Here is a 19,026-nt window from a genome sequence, read left to right on the forward strand (position 1 = left end):
ATGCCCTTCTTCCAGTCTTCCGGAAGTGTCTCTATGTTCCATATGCCTTCAAGCAATAGCAATAGCATCTCAGCAGTGATCTCATAGTCTGAATTTAGCACCTCAGTGGTAGTGTTATCCACACCAGGTGCTTTGCCTGTCTTGCAGCTCTTCAGTGCCTTTATAATCTCGCTCTTCATCTGTGGATTAATATTCCCTCTCAGTTCTGGGACCTCTTGATGATCTGCCTCACATTGATCCTCCTGTTCAACAACTGTGTTTTACACTTCACCAAAATGATCCTTCCATGTCCTCTTTTGCTCTTCACTATTCCTAAGCTGTTTTCCCCTTACCTGGATTTTACTGTCCTGCGCTGATTGAATTTTTTTCCAAACAGCTGCTTTGTGATGTTATAGAGCTGTTTTGAGTCTCCCCTGAGTGCTGCCTCCTATGCCGTCTCTGCCAGTCCTTTTACTTGGTTCCTTCTATAATTTATTGCTGCTTTCTTTATTTTTTGATTCAGTCCATTGTATTGTTCCACTAAGCTTTTTTTCTTCATTTCATCTTTGCAGGTGTTTAACTGTGCTTTGATATCTCTTCTCTCTTCTATCTTCTTCCAGGTTTTATCTAATATCAAAGGCTTTCTATTGTTCTGCTTGAATCCCATTATCTTCTCACTTGTTTTCAGGAAGACTGATTTTATCCTTTCTCATCTACCATTCACTCTTGTTTCTTTTGGGTCTTCACCTGAGCCATCAAGATCAAGAGCACTATGCCTGTTCTTTAGCTCCAGTAATTCCTTTTTAACATCAGTATCTTTCAGTTTTCAACATTAAATTTCCTTCTTCCACTTTGTTTTTTTACTTCAGCTTACTGCAGCAATCTTCGTTTGACTTCTGCAATTACCAAGTGGTGATTGCTTCCACAAGCTGTGCCTCTTTTGTTCTGAGTGTCTAGAGGGACGGTCTCCACACTTGGCTGATTGCAATGTTGTCAATTTGATTTTGTGTTCTCCCATTTGCTGAAACCAATGTAACTTTGTGCCATGTCTTGTGAGGAAAGATTGATCCACCTATAACCAAACTGTTATCCAGGCAAAAATCAACAAAGCGCTCACCATTATCATTCTGATCCCCCATTCCATGTTTCCCTAGTACTCTTTCCACTCCCTCATATTTTTTCAAATCTTGGCATTCAGATCTTACATTATTTTGATCTCTTTCTTCTTGATTTTTGTCGGGACGCTTCCAACCTGTCCATAGAAGTGGTACTTGTCTTGAGGATCTGCTGTTTCTGTAGGTACATAACACTGTACCAGGTGAATATTTCCAACTCTTGTCTTGAACATTACTGTAATGATGTGGTCTGACACTGGGTTCCAGTCTAGAAAGCATTTTCGCTCTTCTCTTCTCAGAAACAATCCCACTTCACGTTGATGGTCATCATCTTCTTTCGTTCCTGAATACAACAGAGTCTTACCATCTCTCAGCATGATGCTCTCCAAATCCATTCCATCATATTTCACTCAGTTCAAGAACCATCATCTTATAGTCATTCATTTCCCTTGAAATCTGTTCCAGCTTTCCTGCTTCCTACGTTGTTCACATGTTCCAAAAGCCAATTTGAGTCCATGTTTTCAATCCAAAAGTTGTCATTGAGATATCCATCTGTTTTACTTCTGTATGCGTTTCTGTAATGTTTCTTTCTCAGGTGTGCAGTTTATTAGCCCACAGCACCCAAAGTCCAGTGGAGGGACTGCCTCCTGTAGCATCTGGACGTGCTGATTTTCTGCTAGAGTTTCTATCCTTAGCCTTTGAAGAACCAACTCCATTTACTACTAGGCAGGAGGTTCACCAGAGCCCTGTTAGCCGCTATTTTCAGGGTTCCTGTAAGGCCTTCACAACTACCCTAGCGGTCCTGGGGCACACAATGTCCGCATTATACTTCGCCCTTACAGCCACTCCCCTACTTCTAACGTTGCCCATCTCCCACAATGTGGACGAGGGGTTGGACTTATGGTAGAAAATTATAAATCTGCCTCTAATAAATGAGACTTGTACTGAAAAGGAAACTCACATTCATTGCAGTTATGTTACAATATTATTATGTAAGGGGCATTCGAATGAAAACTGAACACCCACTACAACATGACCATGGAATGGTTTTATTTAAAACTAATTACCAAATGTGTTAAGACGTTTATCCCACTGTTAGATGAGATGATCAATTCCAGTTTTGTAGAAAGGGGTAGGTCACTGACGGATCCACAACCGCACCCACTCTTACACTTCCTTGTCCAAATGAAACCAACCTCCATGAATGCCTTTCTTCACGTCGCCAAAAAATGTGAAATTCACGAGGTGAAAGATCTGAGCTGTACAGAGGATGTTGAAGTGTTTCTCAACCAAATCGCTGAAGCGTAGAAGTCATGGTTCGATTGGCCTGTCCTTGGCGCACATCATCTTGCAGTGATGTGCGCCCTTCTTGGGATCTCCTGTGCCACTCGTGCACATTCGTTATGGACATGCAGTTTTCGCTATACACAGCAGACATGCGATGATGAGTTTTGCGTACTCCAGCACCCTAAGCCACCAGAAAACAAACCACACTTTTCTGCTCTTCTTTCCTTGCCTCCATTTCTACAGCTGGACGAACACACTAGAACAGTCCGCGCACCAACGAAGACATAACCCAACAACTGGGTGCACCTGTGAGTTGTCACTGTGCAGGTCTCCTACCACAGCGATGGCAGTATCGATACATAACAACAGTGTTGCCACCTTTCGCGTGGAATGTGTGTTATGGCGGGTGTTCGGTATTCATTTGAGTAATTACAAGTAACAACTCTCATTATTGTTCCGTATTGAAGATGACGTTAGGCATAGATATCAAGGATAATTTAATAAAAAACCACCTATTCAATACTTTCCACGTTTAATGTGGTTATTATCTACATGATTTTATGTAGACTTATTTGGTCAGGTACATGTTTCACCCATTATTTTGGGCATCTTCAGCCTGTAAACAACCTTTAGGTCAAGGTTTGGGACCTTTTTAACCAATATAAACTACCTATATATACACTATATACAACATATACATTATATACAATATATACAAACATAAGTTAATACAGTTAAGTTTTTTGGTCCTAATCTATCTAATATGGAAAATGTCCAAAACTAAAATGGATCTTCTTTTCGGTGAAGAGGATTGCATATCGGGGTTTATGTGACCCCTGTAACATATTAAGTTCTTGACGTATCGTGTCTGGTGACAGGATGTGTCGTCAATAATAAGTGGAGATTTGAACTGATTGTAGGTTGGTCAAGATTGAAAATATAAATTTAAATGTGTTTTAACTTGGCAGTTCTATTCTGGTTAACTTAAAATGTTCAAAACTAAAAATAGAATGAAACGGATCTTCTTTTTTGAGAAGGGGTTGTATTAAAACTGGAGCTTGTTTGACCCACGATTTTCATTTTCATGTTCTTGACGTAACTAATATTTAAATGTGTTGTCATGCACAAGTGGAGATTTAAAAGCTGATTGTTGTAGGTAGACTGGTCAAAAACGTTGTGAATGAAACTGTTAGCGTCTTGACTTTGGGTCTCATGTAACGTCAAGGAATTGACAAGAGTACAATATTTAGCTGTTTCATAGTTTTTGGCTGCTGCTTAATTGGGAAGAAACATCCTAGACACTTGATACAGTCTTGTGTGAAAATTGTTCCCGTTGATGTGTTGCTTGGTCTTTGGGAGGGATCTTAAAATATCTGTAATGAAGTAGAAAAATAATTTTGAATTAAAAATTTTGAGCACGCGTTGTGATAAAATGTATTAAATTAACACCTCTTAACTGTAAAATGACTTACTTGTTCAGTTAATACTAGATGGACCTGTCTGTTCCGGCAGCGCCTGTCTTATCACCATTTCTACTCCTGGTGTTGTACTGGTGCGGTAATGGAGGGGCGGGGCATGGAGGGAGAGTGGGGGTAGGCTGGTCTATGGGCGTGTGTGCTGTTGCTGGAGGGGAGTTTCTAGAAGCAATATGGGCGGGTTTAACTTTTGGCATGATGGATGAAGCATTTGAGTGTGGAGATTTAAATAATTGAGGGATTTTGTTTTGATCTGAATTCACAATATTAATTAATCTAGGTGTTAATTCGTACAAAGGATTTTTAATTTCATTGACGTCGTTGAGATTTTTATTTTTATTGTAGGTTTGGTCTAAAAAGATGTGTAGGTTTTCCAGTTCATTCATTAATTTCCCTTTACCTATGCTTCTAATGATGGTAAGATCTTTCTCTATGGATGTAAAGTGATGGCCCGTTTCTCTCATATGTTGGCTCATCGCTGAGTACTTATTGTGTTTTTGAGCGTTATAATGTTCCAGATATCTCGTGTTAAAGCTGCGGCCAGTCTGTCCGATATAAGAAAAATCACATTGTGTACATGTTAGTTTATATATGCCGGACCTTGAATAATGGTTGCTATTGTGATTGACCTTGTTGTGGTTAAAAATATGTTTCGATTAGTGTTAACTGTCCTGAAGGCTATATTGATATTGTGCTTCTTTAAAGTATTTGTGATCTGATGAACAGCTGGGTTGTTATATGTAAATGTGGTGAAACTAGTTTTTTTAGGTTTTTCTGGGAGGAGGTTAGTGTACAATTTAATTTTGATTTTATTAATCAAACGGTTGACCATATCTATTTTAAACCCGTTGAGTTGAGCAAGATTCCTTATGTACTTCAGTTCAATTTTTAAATTGTTGGGAGAAAGAGGAATTTTTAAAGCTCTATAAATTAAATTATAGAAAGAGGCTTGTTTTTGGGACTTGGGGTGTAGGGATGAATTCATAATAGTTAAGGGAGAGTGTGTAGGTTTCCTGTATATTCGAAAATCGAAGGTGTTATGTCCGCGTGTAATAGTTAAGTCCAAAAAGTTTAATGAGTTCCTAACCTCATCCTCTTTAGTAAACTTAATATTGGGGTCAATTTTGTTTAGGGACTCCAAGATCTCGTCACTATTAGTGACATTTTTGTCGAAAATTATGAAGGTATCGTCTACAAATCTCAGCCATAAACATACGCCTTTTATTTGTGTTATAATTTTTGTGTGTTCTATTGTGTCCATATAAATGTCTGCTAAGATGCCAGAAAGAGGGTCGCCCATCGCTAAGCCTTTTTGTTGGTAAAACTTTCCATTGAAAGAGAAAAAGTTGTTGCTTAAGACAAAATTTAACACCTTCATGAATTCTTCAATTTCCATCTTACTAAGGCCGCTGTGTTTATTGATATTATCACTGATAATTCTTACAGTTTCTTTGGTAGGGATGTTTGGGTACATATTTACAACGTCATAGGAGCACATTGAGTGATTGGGGCGCAGCTTAAACTTGTTTAAAATTTCGCAAAAAGTGAATGAATTTTTTAAAGGGTGTTTATTATTGAATACGTAATGTTTTTTTAGAAAGCTGTGAATGAATTTTGATACTTTATAGGTGGGGCTGTTTCTACAGTTTATGATAGGGTGTATTGGAATGTCCATCTTATGAATCTTTGGTAAGGCTCTGGCTGTCGGAATACTAGGGTTCATGTTAAAAGGTTTTTGTTGTTCTTGTTCATTGAAAAGAAAGTTAGAACTTCTTATTAGAGTTTTTAGATTTCGCTGAATTCTCGTGGTTGGATCTTTGTTGACTATTGTGTATGTTTTGTCCTTAAAAAAGTCTTCTGTTTTTTGAATGTATGTGTTTTGATCTAGGAGAACTGTGGATCCTCCTTTGTCCGCTTTTGTGACAATAATGTTGTTGTCGTCTATTTTCTTTTTTACGTTCTGGATCAATTTTTTGTGGTCGAAATTTGAATATGCGTTTATTTCTTCCGCTAGTTTTGGTAGTTTCTTTTTTACCTCAAATCTGGTATCATTTTGTGTTTCTAAAGGGAGTTTAGAAATGTTAGCCTCGATCTCAGCTACTGTGTTGATAATATGCGTTTCTTTTTTCTTGCTAGGCCAGTTATGTTTTAAGCCTTTATTCAAGATCTCCATTTCTTCTTCAGAGAACTGTACGTCTGTCAAATTAACTACTGTGGGTGTATTGTTCTGTGAGGAAGCCGCTTTTTGCGTGTCTGAACTACGTTTTGGTAATCGTGATTGGGACGCTTTTAATTGAGATAGTTTCTTGTCGAGAGTAACTTGCTTCCTATCCAATAAAGCAATCAGTTTATTGTCCACATGTAGTTGGAAAGAGTTCCATTCTAACTGATGTAAAGCCTGAGCTAACGCTAAATGAACTCTATATAACTGCAGATTTAAAAGCGACTTCTTTTTATATGACGCTTTAATTTCATTTCTTAACCAAATGTCGTTGACCTTGTTTTGAACTCTAATCAAACTTTGGTTAGATAAGTTTTTTCGCTGTGTAGGTTTCAAAAAAAATTTTTTTTTTTTTTTTGGGATCAATTTTAGTTCTAGACATTGTTTTAGAAAGGCTATGTCTTTAGTTAGTTTACAAATCTTGACCTTAAGGTTGAAGTACCTATTTAAACAGTATTTTGCCTGGTTGGCTACCAAATTACAAGTAACAACTCTCATTATTGTTCCGTATTGAAGATGACGTTAGGCATAGATATCAAGGATAATTTAATAAAAAACCACCTATTCAATACTTTCCACGTTTAATGTGGTTATTATCTACATGATTTTATGTAGACTTATTTGGTCAGGTACATGTTTCACCCATTATTTTGGGCATCTTCAGCCTGTAATCAACCTTTAGGTCAAGGTTTGGGACCTTTTTAACCAATATAAACTACCTATATATACACTATATACAACATATACATTATATACAATATATACAAACATAACATTTTTAGTTTTGAACATTTTAAGTTAACCGGAATAGAACTGCCAAGTTAAAACACATTTAAATTTATATTTTCAATCTTGACCAACCTACAATCAGTTCAAATCTCCACTTATTGTTGACGACACATCCTGTCACCAGACACGATACGTCAAGAACTTAATATGTTACAGAAGTCACATAAACCCCGATATGCAATCCTCTTCACCGAAAAGAAGATCCATTTTAGTTTTGGACATTTTCCATATTAGATAGATTAGGACCAAAAAACTTAACTGTATTAACTTATGTTTGTATATATTGTATATAATGTATATAGTGTATATATAGGTAGTTTATATTGGTTAAAAAGGTCCCAAACCTTGACCTACCGGGCGAGTTGGCCGTGCGCGTAGAGGCGCGCGGCTGTGAGCTTGCATCCGGGAGATAGTAGGTTCGAATCCCACTATCGGCAGCCCTGAAAATGGTCTTCCGTGGTTTCCCATTTTCACACCAGGCAAATGCTGGGGCTGTACCTTAATTAAGGCCACGGCCGCTTCCTTCCAACTCCTAGGCCTTTCCTATCCCATCGTCGCCATAAGACCTATCTGTACCGAGCTCGATAGCTGCAGTCGCTTAATTGCGGCCAGTATCCAGTATTCGGGAGATAGTAGGTTCGAACCCCACTGTCGGCAGCCCTGAAAATGGTTTTCCGTGGTTTCCCATTTTCACACCAGGCAAATGCTGGGGCTGTACCTTGATTAAGGCCACGGCCGCTTCCTTCCCACTCCTAGCCCTTTCCTGTCCCATCGTCGCCGTAAGACCTATCTGTGTCGGTGCGACGTAAAACAATTAGCAGACCTATCTGTGTCGGTGCGACGTAAAGCCCCTAGCAAAAAAAAAAAAAAAACCTTGACCTAAAGGTTGTTTACAGGCTGAAGATGCCCAAAATAATGGGTGAAACATGTACCTGACCAAATAAGTCTACATAAAATCATGTAGATAATAACCACATTAAACGTGGAAAGTATTGAATAGGTGGTTTTTTATTAAATTATCCTTGATATCTGTGCCTAAATTCATTTGAGTGCCGCTTATATAATTATGCATGCATTTGTTTTACACAACCATTAGGCATATATATTCTCAGATTAGAAATGAGATTGGCAAATTTGAGAGCCAGGGAGAACTAGGGTACGGTATTTGAATTTTATTATAGAAATTTCAAAATAAACGCAGAAATTTCTCTCCTCAACAGAACTGATTCAGGTCCCGTTATTTTGTCAGACACAAAACTACTAATGTTATGTTTATGATGACTGAGAAATCTTAAAGTGCCATAAACTCAAATAAAATATGATAGGTATACGAACCATGGTGCCCATATTGGGAAGTCTTCAGATTTCTTGTGCTAAGAATAACATATTTTACTGAGCAAGTTGGCTGTGCAATTAGGGTTGTGCAGCTGTGATCTTGCATACCAGAGATAGTGGGTTCGAACCCCATTGTCGGCAGCCTTGAAGAATGTTTCCGTAGTTTCTCATTTTCACAATCAATCATCTGATTTGAGCTTAGGGCAGTCACCTAGGCGGCAGATTCCCTATCTATTGTGTACTCAGTCTTTTCTTTAATAATTGTGAAGAATTTGGAAATTTTGAAACCATCTCCAAGCAGACCCGGCCAACAGCTGGAAACTGCAGATGATGATGATGATGATGATGATGATGATGATGATGATGATGATGATGATGATGATGATGAAACCATCTCCCTTGGTAAATTATTCCAATCCCTAACACCTCTTCCTATAAAGAAATATTTGGGCCAATGACCTCGATGTTAGGCCCCTTTAAATGACAAGCAAACAAATATTTGCTCCAATTTATCTTCATATTGTGATCTTTCCTACTTTTAAAAAACATCACTCAAACTTATTTGTCTACTAATGTCATTCCACACAATTTCTCCACCGCAGCTCGGAGCATACCACTTATTACAGGTCATTATCCTCATGGTGGTTCCGTATTGAACGATGTTATTCACAGCAATTGTAATAAGAAGTATTCAATTGAATAGGTGGACAAGAAATACTTCTTATTATAATTGCTGTGAACATACCACTTAGTTGAGCATCTCGTCTCCTTTCTCCAAAATCTTCCCAGCCCAAAATTCGCAACATTTTCTTAACACTACTCTTTTGTCGGAAATCACCCACAACAAATTGAGCTGCTTTTCTTTGGATTTTATAGAGTTCTCAAATCAAGCAATCCTGGTGAAGGTCCCATACACTGGAACCATACTGTAGTTAAGGTCTTACAAGAGACTTATATGCCCTCTTATTTACATCCTTACTACAACCCCTAAATATCCTCATAACCATGAGCATAACCCTTTATTTCAATAGCGTTTATATGATTACCCCCTTTCCTTATATTAACACCTAGGTACTTACCGTGGTCCCCATAAGGAATATTCACCCCATCGATGTAGTAATTAAAACTGAGAGGAGTTTTCCTATTAATGAAACTCACAATCTGACTTTTAACTCCGTTTATCATCATACCACTGCCTGCTGTCCATCTCACAACATTGTCGAGCTCTTTTTGCAGTTGTTCACAATCTTGTAACTTATTTATTACTTTATACAGTATAACATCATCCGAAAAAACCTTACCTCTGATTCTAGTTCTGTATTCATATCATTTATACATATATATATTTATTATATGTGTATATATATGTATATAAGGAAACATAAAGGTCCATTAATATTCCATTGAGTAATTCGCATCTTAACAATTACAGGATCAGATAATGCTTCCCATACTGTAATTCTCTGAGTTCTCTTTTCTAGAAATATAGCCACCCATTCAGTTACTCATTTGTCTAGTCCAGTTGGACTCATTTTTGCCAATAGTCTCCCATGATCCCATGATCTACCCTGTCAACTTCTTTAGATAGGTCAATCATGACACATTCCATTTGACTTCCTGAATCTAGGATATCTAGGATATCTGCTATATATTGCTGGAATCGTACAAGTTGAGCTTCAGTAGAATAACCTTTCTGACACCTGAACTGCCTTCTATTGAACCATTCAAACATATCTAATATAATCATAAATTATGCTTTCCCAAAGCTTACATGTAATGCATGTCAAACTGACTGGCCTGTTTTCTGGCTTTATGTTCAGTACCCTTTCCTTTATACACAGGGGCTCTCCATTCATTTGGTACAGTTCCTTCATGCAAACAGTAATCAAATAATTACTTCAGATATTGTAATATATCCCAACCCTTTGTCTTTAGTATATCCCCAGAAATCTTATCAATTCCAGCTGCTTTTCTTGTTTTCAAATTTCTTATCTTATTGTAAGTGTATTTGTTGTATGGTATGTAACTTGCTATACTTTGTTAGTATTAGTCACCTCTTCTATCTGGACATTATCCTTGTAACCAAAAATCTTTACATACTGTTGACTGAATACTTCTGCTTTCTGTAGATCCTCGCATATACACTCTCCTTGTTCATTAATGATTCCTGAAATGTCCTCCCTGGAAACTGTTTCTGCTTTAAAGTTCCTATACATAACCTATCATTTTTCACTAAAATTTGTATGACTGCCAATTATGCTTGACATCATATAATCCTTAGCCGACTTCTTTGCTAGATTCAATTTCCTAGTGAGTTCCTTCAATTTCTTCTTACTTCCATAACCATTTCTAACTCTATTTTGTTCCCACCTGCACCTCCTTCTTAGTCTCTTTATTTTTCTGTTATAATATCGGAGGTCTTTACCATGTCTTACCACCTTGAAAGTTACATACCTGTTTTCACATTCCTCAACAATTGCTTTAAACCCATACCACAGTCTGTTTGCATTTTTATTTGCCGTTTTCCACTGATCATCATTACTTTTTATAAATTCCCTCATGCCTGTCTTATCAGCCTAATAGTCCTACTTTTATGACCTTCCATTCTATCACCCAGGTCGATCCTGGGATTGAACCTTAATTAAGGCTACAGCCACTTTTTTCCCACTCCTAGCCCTTTCTTATCTCATCATCACCATAAGACCTATCTGTGTCATTGCGACGTATAGCAAATTGTATAAAATATATGTATATACGAAGGTATCCCAGAAATAAGGTCTCCTATTTTTTTATAAATACTAAGATCTGTTTATTTCTACAATGGTTTACATCAATTTAAACTTGAACATTTAGCTATTTTCTACATAATCACCATTTTGGTCGATGCACTTTTAGACGATTTTCAACAGTTTTTCCTGCCTCCCGATTATTCTATTATTTCTCCCGATTTTAGCTTATTTTGTGGTGAACTTCAAGCATTTCTTTTCTAATTCCGTTATTTCAGCTTTGTACACAAGTAGCAGGAGTCCTTCGCTCATTGGCCGCTTTTAAATAAAATATCAACATTGTCTTTTCCTTGAGTGATGGTCCAATGCAATGCCCCAGTATATACAAATTCTGTTCACGGCCCCTCGGTTACAAATATATCCTTTTTATTTTGCATAATTAGCATTTTTTTCATTTTTTGTTTTTTAATATTTTAAGAGCATTTTCTTTGATTTTAGAGAATTTTTAAGTCATATTTTGGAGATTTTGTCTCTTTAGGTCATTTTCTCCCTTTTGGCATGTTATCATATTATTTTATGAAATTACATCTTAAAGCCTTAACCAAAAGTTATACAAATATTAAAATAAAACATTTCAATATAATATTAAGTAGTCTTATTCTTGTTCTTTCCAGTCTTTGTTTCTGAATCATATTCATATTTTAAATTTTGTAGACTTTAATTTCATAAATCGTCTTTTATTATTTCGAGTTCTTTTCAAACTATTCCTTTTTTTTTTTTTTTTTCAGCCAATATTCATTGTATTTGTATTCTTTGTCTTTGAGCAGCCTACAAATAAAAGGGCTATATTATGTACTGTACTTTTAAGTTTGTGTCTAACCTATTATTTTCTGAAGGGTTTTTAAAGATTAATTTTTAAAATAATTTCTTACATTTTATAATGTATTTTCTTAATTTTTAGGTCATTTACTGAAGTCACTTTTAACATTTTTTAATATTCTCTACATCATCAACATTCAGGCCTTACTGATGACTAGGGGGCGGATTTCTATGACCAGTCATATTTTTTCCCTTAACATTATATCTTATAGTCTTGTATTTTCAACACGTTTCCAAGCATGATGTTCAAAATTAAACATGTTTTATTGGGCATATAAATGCATATTTAGGCTTCCTTAAGTTTTATGGCATATTTTCAACAAAATATCATTATAACGGCATATTTTGGTTATTTTCATTTTAATTTCATATTATAAAAATCAGAATAAGCTCTAGAAATTATTTTTCAGGGTAGACTGGAATATACTACTGAAGAACCATTATAAAGTAGTGTATGGAATGTTTCTAACAGGTAGGAGCTATTGTTTGCTAGCTGGGTCAATTCCTGGAAACCGGGCAATCGTTTACACGGAAGCAGAGGTAATTCTGCAGTTATTTGTCATTGTTCTTATCTCTCCCCTTCCCCTTCCCCTTCCCTCTTCCACCTTCAACATACTGAATGACCTTGGTCATTAGGAAGCTTCAGTCATTCAGTTCCTTTCAATATGCCTAAAACGAAAGTCTCAATTTGTGGAAAGTTGCGAAGTTTTGTTCGCGAGTTGGGTGAAAACATATTCAGTACGGATGGAGTGATATTATTCTGTAAATTGTGTGAGGTAAAAATTACTGCCGAAAAACGCTTCTCTATGCAACAACACTGTAATACTGTAAAACATAAGAATTGTGTAACTAGATATTCTGCACTCGAAAATAGGCAACGTCTGCTATTCGAAACCCTGACATCAAGTTCTCAGAGTTCACAATTTTCACAAGATCTCTGCAAGATGATGGTTTCGTCTAACATCCCTTTAAAGAAACTTACCAGTCGATGCTTCAGACAGTTTCTTGAAAAATATACAAAGCATCCTGTTCCCAACAAATCTACTCTCAGGAAGGACTATCTGACCCCTTGTTATGAAGAGATGTTGGATATAATAAGGCGTGGCGTGGGAGACAGTAAGATATGGGTTTCAATAGACGAGACCACAGATGTGGATGGAAGATATGTAGCAAATGTGATCGTTGGCACGCTGAAGGAAGACCGGCCTGGAGATACATTCCTCCTGACATGTGAAGTGCTAGAGAAAACAAACCATTCCACCATTGCAGTTCTCTTCGACAATTCAATGAATCTGTTGTGGCCAAACGGGGCAAAGAGAGAGCACATTTTTCTATTTGTAACTGACGCTGCTCCGTATATGGTGAAGGCAGCCAAGGGACTTAAAATGCTACACCCGAAAATGATACATGTGACATGTCTTGCACATGCCTTGCATAGGGCAGCTGAAGAAGTTAGAAGTAGCTACCCTGAAGTTGATAAATTAATATAGAACTGTAAGAAAGTGTTTGTCAAAGCTCTGCTTCGCGTTCAGAAATTTCAAGAAGAAGCACCTTCACTACCCCTACCTCCCAAGCCAGTTATAACGCGATGGGGGACTTGGCTTGATGCCGCAGTGTACTACTGCAACAACTTAGATGTCGTGGAGAAGATCATGAAGTCTTTTGATCCTGCAGAATCGTCCTCCATAAAAACCACTCAAGATTTATTTTCAAGCACTACATTAAAAGTGGACCTGGCTTACATAAAGTCCAATTTTAATTCTTTATCTGGAGCAATCACGCAACTGGAAGTTTCAGGTGCAGAACTAAGCGATGCACTGGATGTTGTAAAGTGCATTGAACAGGAATTAAAGCATGCGAAAGGAACAATGGCATCTAGGGTGTGTAGAAAATTAGAAAATATACTGGGAAAAAATAGCGGACTTGTGTACCTGCGTGGAATAAGTGACATTCTTTGTGGAAACCCTTCATCTGCAGATTTCCAGGAATTTTCTCCAAGTGATTTAACTCTATTCAAGTACGCTCCCGTTACATCATGTGATGTCGAAAGAAGTTTTTCTCGCTACAAGACGATACTCAGCGACAACAGGAGGGGATTCTCATTCAACAATCTTAAGATGCATGTGGTCATAAATTGCAACAATTCTGATAATGGAGAATAGATCAGGTATGAAAGTTTCATTCAAATAACATATGTTTTGTGTATAAATTAAAACTGATTGAATATTGAACAGTGAAATTAACTGTAGTGTTTATGTCTTCCACAGAGTCCGTCCTTGCCTAGGATATGCAGTGTAACCTTAACGAGTTCATGAAATATTCATCATTTTAGTTGATTTTGGGTTTAAAGATTTCGAAGAATTAAACATTTTTTAAACTGCAAATTAATTGCAGCCCGTAGCAATCGTAATAAAAGTGCTTCTATGTAACATAGATGCTATTCATTAAGTCATATTTTGAATTTTATAGGTCATATTTTTATGTTTTTTAGGTCATAAGTGCATACATTTTTAGGTCATAGAAATCTGCCCCCTACTGATGACAGTGTACTTACTCAAAAACTTCATCAATTTCTGCATAATCATTCACAGTACTTGAAATTTAATTGTGTGGTTATAATAGCAAGAATGACAGAATGAAAGTGGCATGATTATAATGTAGTACACACATCGCCGCAGCAAACAATGCTCTTCCCGCATCTCTAACTCATTATTGAACTTCACTAGACCTATTTCAATATGATATAATTGATGTGTCAGTATGGCAACCAGAGGTGCTAATGAGTTGAATTACTGACTGAAGGAGAAACTAAAGTTCAAAAATGAGCTAAAATCGGGGTAAGTACTGTTTCGTGATACAACAGAAGAAGGTACACATTTTCTACATCAAATGATTATAAAATATAAGTTAAGGTAATATAAATGTACAGTAATAAACCACAGAATATTTTGACTCTACCTATGTACATTATTGAGACTGAAAATGTGAGAAATTGTGTTTTATGATGAAAGTGGCATCTGTTTGTACATGGCCTTATGTGAAAAAAAAATGTAAAATGTTTTAATTAGCATGATTGACCAGTGTAAGATATTGATAGTGTTCAGCAGCATATACTCAAAGGAAGCTTTATGATACTCTCCTGTAAAGTAATAAATTTACAGTTTCAGATTTGTGATTTCTTTGCTTTTCTACTTTCACATTTTTGCCTAATTAATAGGAGGATCATACCATTATGACAGAACTAGCAAGGAGTTATAAGCAGTATTAAAGAAAAAACCGAATTATATGAAATTCTGCTGTAAAACTGAAACTCTTCATTGTCTGATGCCCATTATACATTTATGATAATAATTATAATGAATTATACCAGCTTCACTACATTTTTGGTGGTAAATAAAGTACCTTGTTCTGAGTGAGTTGGCCATGTAGTTAGGGTCGCGTGGCTTTGAGCCTGCATTTGGGATATGTTGGGTTCAAAACCTGCTGTTGGCAGCCCTGAAGTTGGTTTTCTGTGGATTCCCTTTCCATTTTCACTCCAGGCAAATGCTGGGGATATACCTTAATTAAGGCCATGGCCACTTCTTCCCAATCCTATTCCTTTCCCATCTTTGTGTTGCCAAAAACATTTGATGTGTTAGCACGATGTTAAAACATTAGCAAAATTTAAAAAAAGAAGGAGAAAAAAGCAGTACCTCATTGGAGTGCTTTTAACCATTGCAGGAATTGCTGTTCTCAACAACAGACTCACCACTGCAAAACATGTACATGATATACAGTAATTTGGACAGGGGGAAAGAATGAGAGGAATGCAAGAGTTACCATGCACACAGGAGACTGGTATCACAAAGGAAGAGAATATTTCAAGAAGAATTATATTCAGTAACACACAATTCCCAAGAAAAAATTATGTCCTGAAACAAGTACACCCTGCTTTACATGCAAAGAATGCCCAATCTGAACCATACAAACAAGGCATGCCAATACATTGAGTTATTAACTCCCCAAGCTAGGGAAATTCATGGACAAAGTAATTAGTAAAACATGGAACTTGATGCACAAACATGCTTAAAGAACAGTTAGGACCTAACACAAAAAAGTAAAGGCAGAGATGCCACAAAACTCATTTGTTGTAACTGAAGTATATACCAACATACCTGTTGCAGATCAAGTGAGGTGGCCATGCTGTTAGTGTCACACAGCTGTGAACTTTCATTCGGGAGATAGTGGGTTTGAATCCCACTGTTGGCAGCCCTGTAAATGGTTTTCTGTAGTTTCCCATTTTCACACCAAGCTGTGCCTTAATTGAGGCCACGGCCCTCACCTTTCCAAACCTAGCCCTTTCCTGTCCCTCCATCACCGAAAACCTTTGATGTGTTAGTGTGACATTAAACAAGTAGCAAAACAAAAATCCTGTTGCAGAAATGTACAACATATTGAAAGAGATCCCAGATTTGAAGCTTCCACAGTCTGTTGTTCAACCTGGAAGGAGAACTATTGAAAGAGATAGGAGAAATAAACTATACTACAAATGGAAACAGCATCATAAAGTAAAATAACTCCACCTTTGACAGCTAACACTACATACAATCTGATGGACTCCCAAGGGTTCATCCAGTCGTATAGGTACCGGTAGGTCCTTTGAGGGCCCAGTGCAGAAGGTCCAATTGGGGCCCTAACTATGATTGCCAAATGCTTCTTTTTTCTAGCTGATCAACAGTAGAAGAAGCCAAAACGAAGGGTTGAATTCCCTTACATGTGTCTACTACTAACTTCATGCCCTTGAACTGGTTGTCAAGTTGTAAACATATAATATCAATCATGGGATAACATGTTGTGACCTTAAAAATTGATTTTGGTTCAGGGAGTTTTTGATCTTCACTAAGCTCATCAAAGTGACTTTTCACATACAGATGACATGGTGAACATGCTATGACTTGCCACCTCCCATCATTCAGTCATTGCCCCGCCAGTAGGCCTATATTTTGTGATTTTCTTTTTAATTCTTTCGCGTGCAATTGCAGCAATGTTAAGGAATAACTTTAATTAAACATTTCATTGATGTGTAATTTGTTACAGAATTTTTTTTTTACCACAGGATACATTCAAATTCTTTTTGAACAGGAGCCCCACCTTTTTTGGGGGTCCGCATTTGGGTCCCCTGACTTTGTGGGCCCCAGTGCGGTGAATTGATTCCACCAACCTAGCTATGCCCCTGGGCTCACGTTTTTCACGCTATCTTGCCACATATTTCTAGAGCACATTGTACACACAAAATCCGGCCTGAGATTAGCATATTGGCAACAGCAATGTTGATGACAATATGCTCAGTGTCACTAATATCAGTGAACTATACATAGACTTAGAGTACACACTAGAATGTTAATCTGGCATTTCTATTATCTTCCTAGAATTGAAGCATAACCACAAACAAGAGTCTGGGTTACATTTTTATAAAAACTTTGTTATTTGTGGAATGAAGGTCTGTGATACCTCTTCCATGTATGTATACAGTTAGTTTTGGCTTACAATAATAGATTATATCACTATGAAGAAAATTCTGAAGAGAAATGTGTTTGACAATGGTAGAACAAGGGTCTATGTTGACAAGTAATGTGCCTGCTTCCTTTGCACCAAGCTACAACAATCACAGTGATCATCCATTCTACAACTTGTAGCAAGTGTTATTCCTTCTTTGGAAAGTGTATTTTTTCCCATTACCATAATGAACGTGCAATCCAGTAATAGCAATGATCGTGTGCACTTATCAACAAGTGTCATAAAGATGACCAAGGATAGAAAAAGTAATCAAAGTAAATGGAAAAATTTTGAGTGAAAACAGCTGTGGGATAGCCGGAAGGTTTACTGTCAGCAAACAATTGCTGAGGAATTTGGCATTATACCAAGTTATTTGCTTCAGATGTTTGGTTTTCAATATATTTTCAGGCCTAAGTATTTTTTAGTCATTGGTGCATTACTTTGAGTGATAAATATGATAAGTTAATAACAAATATTGTATTTCTATGTATCCAATGTTTATTGCATTGGTTTTTAAATAAGAATATCCAGTAAAAGTATACGTTTTGTTGTTGTTGTTGGTTTTTGAGAAAACAGTGGTATCACTTTCATGGATTAAAGGTCTGTGTTACTGTATATTACACTAGGCATCCCAACTCAACAAGCAACAATGGCCTTGGAGCTTGTTTTCACAAAACTCACGAGATGTAACATAGACCCTTGTTTGCAGATCTATTCACTATTACAAAAGACAATAACCAGAAACATAAATTCAAGATGTACAGTGAAAGTACTATGACTGGCACACTTCAAAACCATCCAATATGACCCAACTACTCAGCATTCCAACTTACGTTACACATACTCAATAACACACCACTCTTGCAGCAGATTGCAACTAAGGACTATGCACTATGAAGTAGGGGCTACCGGTATGTGGAAGTTGCTATGGTTTAAAATTATGCAATCATTGACAGCTTCCAACACAAATTAAAGAACTAAAACACAACACGCCTAAAATCTCAACAAAGAGACTTTCGTCACACTAACATATTTCATTGTTTATGCATCAAATCATGTCAAAACCTTTAGGAAATAAGACTACACTCAGATTAAGAGACAATACCTGTTTTACAGGGCTTGTTAGAAAAGTGACCTTACTTCTGGGATCTTGCCAAGACAACTATAGTTTGAATCCTGTTTAATGTGTGTGGAATTATTGAAATAAAAATTCACACACCTTTTGTTTGGATACCATGGAAAACTGGAGGTCCTGTGACTATAATCACAATATCACCACACACATAAACTACAAAGTTGCTTACACCCAATGTCATAATTCAGCCAACAAACATTATCCAGCACACAAACAGAAAGGAAAAACCTACCCCCAACCACTCTCTCTATAAGCATTAACTTTTTCAGTGCGGAGGTGCAATGCAAATCCCATGGATTATACGACTACATCAAATAAAAAATGACTAACCACAATGTATCAAATGTTCCTGTCCTGAGAGTTAGTTGGTGAGGACAATCATTCCCAAAATGTTCGTGTAAGCTTTAATTAGGTAATTCAGTTATGATCATAAGAAAAAGAAGTGCTGCCACTGTACTCCTTTATAATTATGGAAGTTTCCATTGGGCCTCATTTTCTACTTTGCCCAGAAACCATAAACAAATGTTGTCATAGCATGCCTAATATTTTT

The 19,026-nt window shown here is 36.8% G+C and overlaps 1 protein-coding gene across 1 annotated transcript in view; it reads left to right on the forward strand.

Moving 5' to 3' along the window:
* LOC136862929 (EF-hand domain-containing protein 1) overlaps positions 1 to 19,026 on the forward strand; it is a 241,740-nt gene that overhangs the window by 61,256 nt on the left and 161,458 nt on the right. The window lies entirely within an intron of this gene.

This window comes from Anabrus simplex, chromosome 2 (genome assembly GCF_040414725.1).
Source record: "Anabrus simplex isolate iqAnaSimp1 chromosome 2, ASM4041472v1, whole genome shotgun sequence".
In the NCBI taxonomy this organism is placed as follows: domain Eukaryota; kingdom Metazoa; phylum Arthropoda; class Insecta; order Orthoptera; family Tettigoniidae; genus Anabrus; species Anabrus simplex.